The following is a 13,377-nucleotide window of genomic DNA, read 5'->3' on the forward strand; positions in this document are numbered from 1 at the left end:
GACATTTTTATACAGCCTCAGAAGATTCTAAGATGAACTCTTTGAGTTCAGAGTCAGTTTGTGCTAGCAGCAAACGCCACCTGTTAGGTAGAAAGGAAGAGTCCAGCTTTGCCTGAGGCCATGTTCTCAACCTTTCCCTGTCCTTCTGCCAAGGTATTCATTAATTTCCCAATGCATCTGGCCCTCTTACTCCTCGGTCTCACAAAGCCTTCTACGGAGAATCTTTACTCTATTCTATTTTTTTCTCCCTCCCATTCTAGTTCATCCCCAAGGCCCGGCTCAAGGAAAACTCAAATATAACTTTTGCTAAAATAGACTAATGTGGCTATGTTATTTTAAGTAAACAATACATAATTTTTTTGTGATAATATAAGGCTTGATTAGTTCCATAGTTCCATTTTACTCAATGTCCTGCTGGAAGCAGAGGTTTCCAGTGTGGTACCCAGAACAAAAGCAGCAACACTAGCTGGGAACTTGTTAGTGATGCAAGTTCTCCATTCACACTGAACAGGATTTTCTGAGGGTGGGCCTAGCATTTACTGATTTAACCAGTTTTTAGGGTGATTCCAGCAAACATTAAAGTTTGAGTGTACCTGTGATAAAGTCTCTCGTCCTTGAAGAAAAAGTACCACTTTCTCTCTCTCTCTCTCTCTCTCTCTCTCTCTCTCTCTCTCTCTCTCTCTCTCTCTCTCTCTCTCTCTCTCTCCCTCCCTCCCTCCCTCCCTCTCTCTCCTTCTTTCTTTCCTGCTTCCCTCCCTCCCTTTCTGCTTGCTTGCTTTCTTACTGCTATACCCCAGAGTCTACCTTAGTATCCTGTGAGAAGTATGTACCACCTATACATATATATAAATTTACCATCTATACATATCTATAAATATTTACTGGGTGATAGATAGATAGATAGATAGATAGATAGATAGATAGATAGATAGATAGATGGCTTTAAGAATCTGACCTGGAAAGGAGTGCATGCTTAGATGGGCTGGTGCAAACAGACTTTAGGGGGATATTAGGGAGAGAACTAGGGCTAAAGAGAATCAGAGGCATAGATCAAAATAAGAGGTCTAGGGAACAGAAGAACTATGACATTCTCTTGAAGGCACAGGAAGACTTTGGGAAGAGTCAAAGGTGTGTGGGGGGGTATTTCTGTGCCAAGTCACACATATGTAAGTCAGAAGACAATTTCCACTTTTATATAGATTTCTGGGATAAAACTTGGGTCATGAGGCTTAGCAGCAAGCATCCTTACCCATTGAATCACCTCACTAGCTCCCACATGAAGAAGGATTTATTTTAAGCCAGCAACAAATAAAACTTTCTATCTTTTATTCTAGTAATAGTGCAAAATCCCAACCTTGATTCTTGAAAGTTTGTAGCCCAGCCCCAGGAGTGGGGCTCTTGTCTTCCTAACTTTCAGGATGGGCTTGTCCTCTCTCTGACTTGCCACCTCAATGCCTCCATTTGGTCATGCATCTACTCAGTGTCTGATAGTATTCTAGCAACTTGGTTTTAAAATCTCTCTCTTCTTGGGCTAGGTGGTGGTGGCACATGCCTTTAATTCCAGCACTCCAAAGGCAGAGGCAGGCAGATATCTGAGTTTGACGCCAGCCTGAACTACAGAGTGAGTTCCAGGACTGCCAGGGATATACAGAGAAACGTTGTCTCAAAACAAAACAAAAACTAAATAGAAAGTTAAAAAGTAAACAAATAATAAACAAATGAGATCCCTTCTTGACTCATATTCTTATACCTATCTCCTCTTTTTGAACACAGATTTCCTTGATGATAACTGTCAAGGGAGAAAATTTTGTTACTACCAGCAGAGGGGGAGTCTTGCTTTTCTAGGAACCGCGGTATCAGGATGTCAACCCACTCCATGGTTCAAGGTCACTAAGAAAGACAAAACTCACACAGGCAGTGGATGGATCAATGCTTTATTCATATACAGGAGACAGCTTCAGCAGTAGGAGTCCACTCCCACACCAACAGCTGATGCAGGGTGGTGATCCGTCTACAAGTACTCCTCCCACACTTTAAGTGAAAGACCCAGTTCCCTGCTGCCGAAAGCCAGTGCCATTGTGGGGTATGGGCTAGAAAGAGCAAAAGAGTATATAATAAGAGTATATAATAAGGCAGGGAATAATATCCCTACACAAGTGATAAGCCAAACTATGAAAACTCTTAGCATTGGTAAGAGGAAGGTTTCTGGATCCAAGGTTCATTTGTGTGACCTCACTAAGGGATCTGAGAAGCTTGGGGTTGAAGGAATCCTTGGGCTCGTTCCGCCTACTTCTTTACTCACAGCAGTTTGGTTTTGTCTCCTGTGTGTATCTGCCTGCAGGCAGCACAGCTCTTAGGCTAACAGCCCAGTGAATCCACCCAGTTTTCAGCCCATCCTCAAGTATGTTTCAAGCTTCTACAAATTTAACTTTTTCACTCCTGAAAGACGGAATATATAAGTAGCCAGTAGCCAGCGCATATATGGCCATAAAATTCCTGACCTAGTTCTTCAGCAACTAATCTTAGAAAAAGAACCCAAGCTTCCAGCAGTAATCCCAGAATGGTAGAGAATTAGTCAGGTTACATAGTTTTCTTCAATTCCTCCTTCCAACTCAAAATCAACCAAGGAAGACCAAATAGTTTCAAATCAATCACATACAATCCCACTGTGTTGGATAAGAATTCCACAGGAAGACCAACAGAGTCAATTAGCCTGGACCCTTCGTGCTCTCAGAGACTGAACCACAAACAAAAGAACACACAGAAGCTGTACCTAGGCCTCCCTGCACATATACAGCTGATGTGCAGCTTGGCCTTCCTGTGACTCCAGAACTGGAGTGGAGCTATCCCAAAAGCTGTTGCCTGTTCTTGGGATATGTTCTTCTAGCTAAGCTGCATTATCTGGTCTCAGAGGAGAGGATATGCCTAACCACACAGAGACTTGATGTGCAGGGAGTAGAGGGGGTGTATGCAGGGAGACCTCACCCACTCAGAGGAGAAGGGGAGGGTGGTTGAGGAGAAGGATTGTGGGAGGAGGTGACCGGGAGGGAATGCAGTAAGCAAGATGTAAAGTGAATAAGTTAAAAAAAAAATCCCCTGTGTCTGTGAGCCCAGCCTAAGCCTCCCATGCTGAAGCCTCCACACAGGGCACACACACCTCATGCCTTTCTTTGCTATACTAGGAAGCTTCTGAAGTCCTCCACTTGCCTTTGACTATGATCCTGGATACTCTCGCTTCTCATCACATCTGAATAAATAAGCTCCATTTTCTTTTCTCATTAGGTTGGCTCTTTAAAAAGAATTTTTTCCCTTAGAGCAATCTTATTCTTACATATTAGTATGATGTAAATTAAATTTGGAACAATCTAGATATCACGGGATGAAATTCATAATTGGAACATATGACAGTGATCAAAGGGGAGAAGATTATTCTGCATAATAGGAACTGAAGAAACATTTTTGGTTTTTTAAACATGAGACAACTATTACTGACACCAAAACTAAACAAAGACTCAACAAAAAGAAAATTAGGGGCTAAAATCCCTTATGAACATAGATGCATAGTTCTCAAGAAAATATTTACAAACTGATTCAAGAAGATATCAAAAATGTTATCCTCTATAATCCAATTTGCTTTATCCTAGAGATGCAGAACTAATTCAACCTACGTAAATCAATAGATGTAATCCACCACATAAACAGACCCAAAGAACAGAGACAGCAGGATCATCTCAGAGAAGCATTGGACAAAGTCCAATAACCCTTCATTGTAAACATTCTGGAGAGACCAGGCAGGAGAGGGCATATCTCAACACAACAAGGCAATTTAAAATACGATCAACGACATCATCATTTATTATTATTATTATTATTATTATTATTATTTATTTTCTGGGAATTTCACATCATATACCCTGATCACACTCATTTCCAAGTCCTTCCATGATAGCCCCCCAAAATAAAAATAAAACTTAAAAATAAAAAAAGCAAAGCAAAACAAGTCGGACTTGTGTTATCTATGTACTCACTGAGGTATGGTCAAACTCTCAGTGGCCTGCCCCCTAACTAGAATGAAATGGAGAGAAATTCTAGGCTTTCTACTGAAATCAGGGACAAGAGAAGGTTGTCCATTCTCTCTGTATCAGCTCAATATAGTGCTTGAGGTCATAGATAGAACACTAAGGCAACAGAAGGAGATCAAGGGGATATAAAGAGGAAAGAAGTATCCTTCGTCACAGATGATATGAGTTTATACAGAAAAAACCCTAAAGCCTCCATCAGGAAATGTAGAAATGAAGAACTCACATTGACAGCTCAGGAAAACAAACTGAACTTTTGTTCATCTTGCACAGTGTCTTACATATAGTTGACATCTAAACATCTATTTAACGATTACAGTTTTTAAAGATTTATTTCTATTGTTTTTAATCATGTGTATGGTGAGTGTCTGTCTATGTCTAAGGATTTTCATGTGACTACGAGTACCTGTAGGGGTCAGAAGCACTGGATTTTTCTGGAGCTAGAGCTGCAGGTAGAGACAAATGGCCCATCAGGGATACTTGGAATTGAACTTCTATCCTCTGAAAAAGCATTACCCACTTTTATAAACTTTGAGCTATCTTTCCGACCCACCATGATTATAATTTTCAGTACACTCTATTTCTCTGTCAAAGGAGAAGATAATTTCAATGTATAAAAACTCCAGTCTGCAAGGTTAAAAATATGCCTCGTATGCCTATGAAATGTAACATGTTTGTTGTTGTTGTTGTTATTGTTGTTTTTTAAAATCTTTGCTTCACACTAATGACCATGACACTAATAGGCAGGCAGAGTTGAAAATTCTGGAATGAATGAAGTCTGAATACTGTATTTGCAAAACATGAGATTTGATCTCCTTTCTCAATATTCATTTCTCCCCTCTAGTTAAAACACACTGATTATTCAGTCTAAGTTCACTATCCATGCATTGATTTTTAATACTAACTTCAGAAATAGATTCAATGAAGAATCAATAAGATAAGAGAAAATAAAATATTGTTAAGATAATGTCTAGTCCATTTAAAGCACCAACATTAAGTAAAAAATATAACTGTAGTGGCGTGTAGGTGGTGGCTTTTATTACTTCAGTTTTTAGCGCTAACTGCCCAAAATATCTACCAAAATTAGCATTCTAGAAATAATATCATATGGTAAAACAACTTAGCTTCAAACCTTACTATTTTATACCTAAATGTGGGAGTTTTCATCATAATAGTAAATAAAAGAAAATGGGTTGTGAAATTCCCTACAAAGAGCCAAATGACTAATAGAAGCAACAGGAACACTTTGCCTTCATCTGCTCACCATTTCTTGTTTACAAAGGTGTGTGTGGTGGTTTGAGTAACAATGGCTCCCATAGCTGGGCAGTGTGGCGCACGCCTTTAATCCCAGCACTCGGGAGGCAGAGGCAGGCGGATTTCTGAGTTTGAGGCCAGCCTGGTTTACAGAGTGAGTTCCAGGACAGCCAGGGCTACACAGAGAAACCCTGTCTTGAAAAGACAAAAACCAACCAAACAAAAAAGAATGGCTCCCATTTGTTTGTATGGGCTCCAGTGAGTGGAACTATTTGGGAAGGATTAGGATGCAAGGTCTTATTGGAAGAGGTGTGTCACTGGGGTGGGATTTGAGGTCTCAAAAGATGTGTGCCATTCCAGTGTTTCTCTCTGCTACATGATTGTGTCTCAAAGCATGAGATCTCAGCTACTGCCCCAGTGCCATGCCTGCCTGCCTGCTGCCATGCTCCTTGCTACAGTGGCTACGAACTCTTAACCCTCTGAAACTGTAAGATACACTAAACTCTCTTAATAAATTGCCTTGGTCGTGGTGTTTTTTTATCACAACAGAAGAACTAAGTGTGTGTTCTCTAGTGTAATCTAAGTCAAACCATTAAATCCAACCCATATCTTCAAAACCTAATAGAGAGGAAACTCTTAGCTTTTAAGCAGGCCCAGCCCCTTTCCTGCTGCAGTACTCAGGAGAGTGAGCCCTGTACCTCCAATGGGCAGCACAATAGAGCCTCTACAAAAGCTTCTGCCTTCAGGTCCTGCCCAGTTTGAATTTCTGTCCCGGCTTTGTTTAATGATGAACTACAATGTAGAGGTGTAAGCCAAATAAACCCTTTCTTCCCCGAGTTGCTTTTGGCCATGGTGTTTCATCACAGCAGTAGTAACCCTAAGGCAGACATACACAGCATATTTTCCGTTCTCTGTCGTCTGTGTGGGAAACCTCTGTTACAGTAAGGCGATTGCAGTGTCACTTCCCGATTCACACATGTCATCCACAGAAGCTCACCTCTCACATAAAAGATGTGACTTTCACAGTTTGGGTGCCATTTTCTCTCCCTTAAATATGTATGTGCAAATGAGAATCTTAGTGTGATGATATCATGGGAAGTTTAAATTTACAACAGTCAGGAAATTCCCAAAGTAGATAAAGAACTTCTAAACATTGCATGTGCACAAGACTGCTAAATATAAATAGTAGTGGGTTCTAACTCTGATTTTCCTCGTCTTCAATCACGTTTAAGTCATCTCATAAATTAACTTGGATCCTTTTCAGGTTGGCTCTTCTAATTTTAATTATTTAGGACCAAAGCATTCAAAAAATGCAACAAACAAGGTAAATTTAACATTCTGAGAAGAATTCAACATGGATGCTAACCACAAGAGAAAAAGATGAGGCAGAAGACAAAGGATAAACAGGAATAGAAGATGGCATAGCCATCTGTCAGCCTCCCAGAGGACACGCTGGTTTTCATTTCAGTGTTTGCTTTCTTTTTCAATGCCTTACTGGGCAGCATGTTGCTTAGCTAGCATTACTTAGATACAGGAGTAGGACATCAACTGATAATAGTTATGTACCTCTTTTATATAACTTGGCCTGTTTACTTACAGATTTTAAACAATGTTTTTTTTTTAAAACAGAGGTGTTATCATGAGAAACTCCACATGATGAAAAAAATACAGATGTTTTTCTTCTATAATGCTTACTCTTCAGAAGCAAGGTAAAAGCTTCTGTCGACCAAGGCCCTAGAGGACGTGAAGATGTTTGGTTCTAGCAGACAATATGCAGGATGACTTTCAGTTTGTCTTTAGTGAAGTGCCAGACTATCGACATCAAATAGAGCAAGGCGGTGCATCCTTTAATACAGTTAATGGTAGTCTCTTCTAGAGACAGCAATCCACAGGTGCTGGAAAAAAGGGGTAAACAGACCTGCAGAATGTGGACAACAGAGTAGCTGTTCTTGAAAAGGTTACCTATGACAGTAACTAATCGCCTAAGTGGCATTTTTCCTTACTGGTTTTGGTATTATTATTATTATTATTATTATTATTATTGTTGTTGTTGTTGTTGTTGTTGTTGTTGTTGTTGTTGATAGCATCTATATTTTTGTTCTCCTCATGTTACTCATGTTTTTTTTTTTTTTTTACCACAACAACAGAAACCTAAGACAAGATAGATGGTCTACATATAGTTAGGCAATATAACAAAATAGATGGGATAGTTTATAAGTAATAGAAACTTCATTTTCACAGTCCTGGAGAAATACAAGATCAAGTTCGACCCAATAGGCTCAATGCCTAAAGAGCATCTGATCCATAAATGGTGGTTTTTGTGCATCCTCCAGGCTAGGATGCTCATTCTGATTACTTAAAAAAAAAGCATTAAACATGCTATGAAGGCAGATTCTTCATGATCGCATCACCTCCCACCAGCCTGCTCTATACTACTTCACTGGACATTAAATGTCAATGTAATAACTTTGGAGGCACAACATTATTCAGGGTATACAAAGGAGGAGGTTCTGCATTCATCTTTAACTAGGCCAAAAAGCATTTATTAATTCTGGGGAAATTTAAAGCTAGCAGTGAAGTAATTTTTCTGAGCATGAGAACCCACATTTCAACTTTAAAGGTAATCAAGAAAAATTTGGTACCAGCCTCACTCTTTGCTTCTTTACAAAACTATCAGTAATGGATCATTTGTTGGATGAGTGACAGTAGTTATGTTATAATGGCTTCACCTTCATGGTACAAGCCATCGCAGCTCAGGTCTCCTTTCCTGTTTACCTCAGGCATTTTATTTTCAATATTTGGTTTCTTGGGGCTGGAGAGATGGCTCAGTGGTTAAGCCCTCTGTCTGTTCTTCCTGAGGTCCTAAGTTCTATTCCCAGCAGCCACATGGTGGTTCATATCTGTCAGTAATGGGATCTGATTCCCACTTCTGATGTTCATGAAGACAGAGAGATAATATACCTAAAACACATGAATACGTAAAAAATTTAAAAAGATTTGGTCTCTTGGTATGCATTTATTTAAATGCTATCTCCAAAGACATTTTACATGCTAGCAGCTTCTTGTCTTCAACGGCTCTCGTATCTGCTTCTTTCTTTCATATGTCATATGTCATATACTTCATTCCATTCTAACGAGACAAAGAGATGAAAAGGCTTTAACGCCAATTTTCTTTGTAGAAGTCTCTCCATCTTAAGAAACATCTATATGATATTTTCCTGTTTCCTTTACACAACATCTATTTAATTGATTTACTTCCAAAGCTGTGTGAGTTATCATAGTCAGTGGGGAAAAAGAGGCACATTATGAAAGGAAACAGGTGGTTTTCTCTCCCCCTCACCCCCTTTTAAAGGTGATTGTATTTTAGAAATCTTATTTTTTTTTTAACTCTCCAGACATGAGAATGAATGAATGAATGAGTGAATGAATGAACAAATGAAAACAAATCACCTGAGAGAAGCTATGGTATCCAGGCATCATGTCCCTGTCTATATTTGATGTGTGTGTTTGGGGATCAGTCAATGACAGTTTTATGGTTGCCACTGAAACTCATGTTGAGTTTGCATCTCTATTGAGGAGTCAAACACCAGGTGTAATTTTCTTTGTTGTATTGAAGATTGAAGTCAAGGTATCTACCAGGAAAAGGGTCTACCAGTGGGTTATATTCCCAGCCAGTCTCAAGTGTGGCTATTCAAGGTGATTAATGAGTGTTCTCTTCCTGTATGGGTTCATCTGTTTATGGATGATGAATTAGTCAATTAAGGGGTAAATGAATTATTATAAGATTGGGATTACTATAAAATCCAGTTTGTGTCTGTCTCATGTATATGATATCTCTTTCCACCTTCAGAACCTATGGAATCCCCACCAGCAAGAAGCCCCTCACCAGATGCCTCAGAATTCCCAGACCCCAGATTGCAAGACAATTGCATTCTGTGGTGTCATTCAGTTATAGCAACAGAAACTAGATACTAGGTACCAATTGATGTCAACCCTGTGTAACACAAAAAACTTCAGGACAACATCCAGCAGGTGCTCTGACACAGGAACGTGATGGGTTAACTGTCCCTGGAGAGGTGTTAACTGGAGCTTGTTAAGCTTCTAAGATGTTCAGAGAAGACAGGCAGGTGAGAAGGGTGAGAGCTGGGAGGTGGAAAGATGCAGGACATTGACACGGAAGCTAAGTTTATTGATGCTGGTGCCTCCGCAATTGGTGTGGCTGGATCAGGGGCTTGGCACCGGAACACTGTTTGGTAGCTTGTATCAAGTATGCCAGGAACTGGTCTCTCAAGTAGTAGATTTTCTCTGCCATTCTAGGATTTGCCTTGTCTGAGGCCATGGGCTCTTCTGTTTGATAGCCATCCTCTCCATCTTCTTCACCATGAGACACTGTGGGGTTAACCAGGTATCCCTGCTACTTTGATTCTATGCCAGTCTCGATGCTGGCATATGCTAAGCTTTACCATTAGTCATATTATTTTTTTAAAAGACAAAGTAACCAACAATACCAAAACCAAACCAAAGAAGACAAAAAGAAATGCAGATGACAATACCTTGGGATCAGGCCACAACACCAAGAAGGTGGCCTTAGCTTTTGAGCTTTTTATCAGTCCCCGTTACATTACAGTATCTTTTCCATATAGGTACAGTATACTCTTCTCTCAGTGATCAAATGTTGATTGTATAAGTTAGCCTCCAAGTGCTCCAGGAAGAGTTAACCATAGCAACTTAGAACTGAAAGAGCCCTTAAAAGTCTGTGCTGGAACCAGGAATAGCAGTTCATGTCCTTAAAACCAGTATTTGTCAGAGGCAAGTGGGTCTGTGTAAGTTCCAGGCCAGCCTAAGATACACGGGGAGACCTTGTCTCCATAACAACAAACCCCAAAATGGTCTGGTTCAAGTTCAAAATAGGCAGGTCAGGAGATGAGACCTAAATCTCTGCTTCCAAGAACTGGGCAAGTCCAAAGCTCAGAAATTGTCCCACCACCTGGCCTGAGGCAAGGATAATGGGTCAGCAGAAGTTTCCAGACTTCCCCAGCAACAGCTTCTAGCCCCCATACCTGGTAATGGAATGTCCCTAAAGATGGAGCAAGATAAAGGTCATCTACCCTGGAGTCCCCTAATGTGCTGTAAATCAGGCCTGTGAACTCACTTTGTTGTCTATCTTGGTAATGGGAGACTTCGGCATGCTGGACTTCTTTGTGTTTACATACTATTTGTGTCCAGGGTATCATTCTTTGGGCAAATCATAGACCCTTACAATATGAAAGAAGAAAACATCTCATTTGGGAGGTGGAAGTAATGAGAAACAGCAAGTTGTCCCATTCCAGGAATGCAGAAGCAGTTTAATGAGGGAGAAAAGGGTCATTGAAGACAAAGGAGGGCTTGGGGTGGCTCTGGGATGGGCAGGGAGAAGCTGAAAGCCTCTGTGCTTGGGATGTACACTAAGTATTGGTGACAGCTAACAGAATGGAATACACAAGAGAGTCTGGGTCACAAACCAGAAGCATGAGAGGCCTTTGAGCAGTCAGAGCCCTGTGACTATCATCTTACCAGGAGGAAGCCTTGATGCAGATGCCTGCCTCGCCTCCCTCTTGGCTGGTGGCAGTCACAGCTGAGTGAGTGGTGAGTCAGCACTGGGCAGTCATTCATCCTTTCTGATGCCAAGTCATGTCTCAGACAATCAAGGAGGAGAGGCTGGGGTTTCTTCCCCTTCAGAACTCATGTAGGGTGAACCCATTATTTGTTTTACTAATGCAGCAGCCAGGTCTTCAGAGTGCTGGATTTACGTAACATCAGTGTTGCTGTCACCAGTGGTGGCAGAGAGCAGCTAGGGGTCACCTGGGGGAGATGTGTCAGGCGCTGTCACATCTGGAAATCCACTGAAAATGTGTCTCCAGAAGCCAAAGGAGCACTTTTACTTATCTAAGAGGCGAGAGTAAGTCAGCTCACTCACCAAACACGTCGGTGACAGCTTAGCATGGATTCTATATCATTTGTTGTCACAGTAGTCACATTTCCACACTCATAGAGCTGACATGTGGTTCTTGCACAAAATTATACACAACAGTCACTGTGTCTAGTCTACACCTTTCTGGGAATGATCACAATGTGAGACGAGGTCTCAGAGTAGGTGCTGTGCTCAGTGATTCTGTTACAAGGCTGAGTCTATTCTTTATTGGTTGTGCAGGCCATGGCATGTTTCTTTACACTTCAATGTTGTCATTTGTGTAACAGGTGCTATCACAGGATCATGAAATTCCGGTGAGAATTGAATGTGATCATCTGTGTGAAACACAGGCCACAGTATGCAATCCTGCCTAAGAGATCAGCAAATACCATCCATGTCATCACCATGACCACCACCACTACCATCATGTCATCCACTACCAATATCATCATAGCCTATGTCATCATCACACCACCACCACCATCATCATCATCACTTTAAACCACCACCACCATCATCATTATCACCATCATCATCATCTGTGGTCTTTCTTCACTCAAATTATACTTGTTCCATGTCTTTCTCCTTCCTGACACCATTCTCTAATACTGGTCTGTAAAATATTCATGTCACAAGCAGATTTGGATATTGTTAGGACTAAAATGAAATATTGTGGTCAGTATTAGTTTTTTTTTTTTTTGCCTTGAGGACATTTCAAAACTCAACGGGAAGGCATAAAGACAGTACATATTTATTTCACTGTTCTTTGTTCCCAGTGCAAGGTTTAATATGTCAGGAACATGCTAAATTCTGTGTTGTTTGTTTTTGACAAATAAAGGGTTTATAAAACTTTTCCAATTGGCAAACCAAGGTAGCACTACTTCTTCATAGAAGGTGGTTTCTATTCTGTTTGAAACATGAATCAGGGCAGCTACTCTAGTGTGGAATTACTCTAATCTAATGTGGAGGCAAGAGCATCCGGAAGCATCTAACCACAGTGCCCTGTGGTGCTGCCTTGGTCTGGATGTGAGCAGCAGGGTGCACATGGCTTTGCCCTGACTGAGTCTCACATCTGGACATATGTTGTCTTTAGATCGACACTTCAGAAAAATTCATTCTATTTGGTTTAAACAGAAGAGGAAAATAAAGTAGTGTCTTAGTCACTGCTCTGTTGCTGTGAAGAGATGCCATGATTAAGGCAACCCTTAGAACAGAAAGCATTTGACTGGGGGCTTGCCTACCGTGTCAGAGGTTTAGTTCATTGTCATCTTCAGAACATAGTCCAAGAATGGAGTCCTTTAACAATTCTGAATGCTTATGAAAAATTCCAAGAAAACAAGATCTTGTGATCTCAGTTTCTTCAAAAACAAAAACTTGTTCTTGGGATGCTCTTTCATGCCCCTTCTAGATGTATCGAACAGGAGTGATTCCACTTTAGATTACACATTACCCTTGGCTATTGTTATTTGTTTATATGGCTCTATGGAAAACATGTTTTTGCCAATTGTGTTCTGCCCTTGTGATTGAACACCTTACTCATGATTCATCTTAACCCTTGTGGTATAAATTGCCAGATGCTCTGAATAAAGTTGGCTATTGCATGAGATGCTATTAATATGTCTTATTTTTAGGCCCCACTCCCTCAGGTTTATGCCACTAACTAGAGTGGTAAACAGTTAGGGTGAAGAGTACGGCAGCCTTCAGGTAGACACTGGAGCAGTAGCTGAAAGGTACATCCTGATCCATACACAGAGAGTAAAATGCTTGGGTTGGTGTGGGCTTTTGAAATCTTAAACCCCACCTCCAGTAACATAGTTCTTTGGATAAAGACCACACCTACTCCTTCTAATTCAGCGGTTCTCAACCTTCCTAATGCTACAACTCTTTAATATAGTTCCTCATGTTGTGGTGACCTCACATGAAGTGAAAGGGTCATTCAGTTCCTCCCCAAAGGGTCACTACCCACAGGTTGAGAAATGCAGCTCTAATCTTAAATAACGCTCTACTCCTATGTCACATGTCCCAGAACTAGTGCCACCACCACCTCATTCGTAGACCTTGGTGTGTAGGACACTGCCTCCCCCTCCCTGACAC

This window comes from Mus musculus, chromosome 2, assembly GCF_000001635.26.
Source record: "Mus musculus strain C57BL/6J chromosome 2, GRCm38.p6 C57BL/6J".
Taxonomy (NCBI): Eukaryota; Metazoa; Chordata; class Mammalia; order Rodentia; family Muridae; genus Mus; species Mus musculus.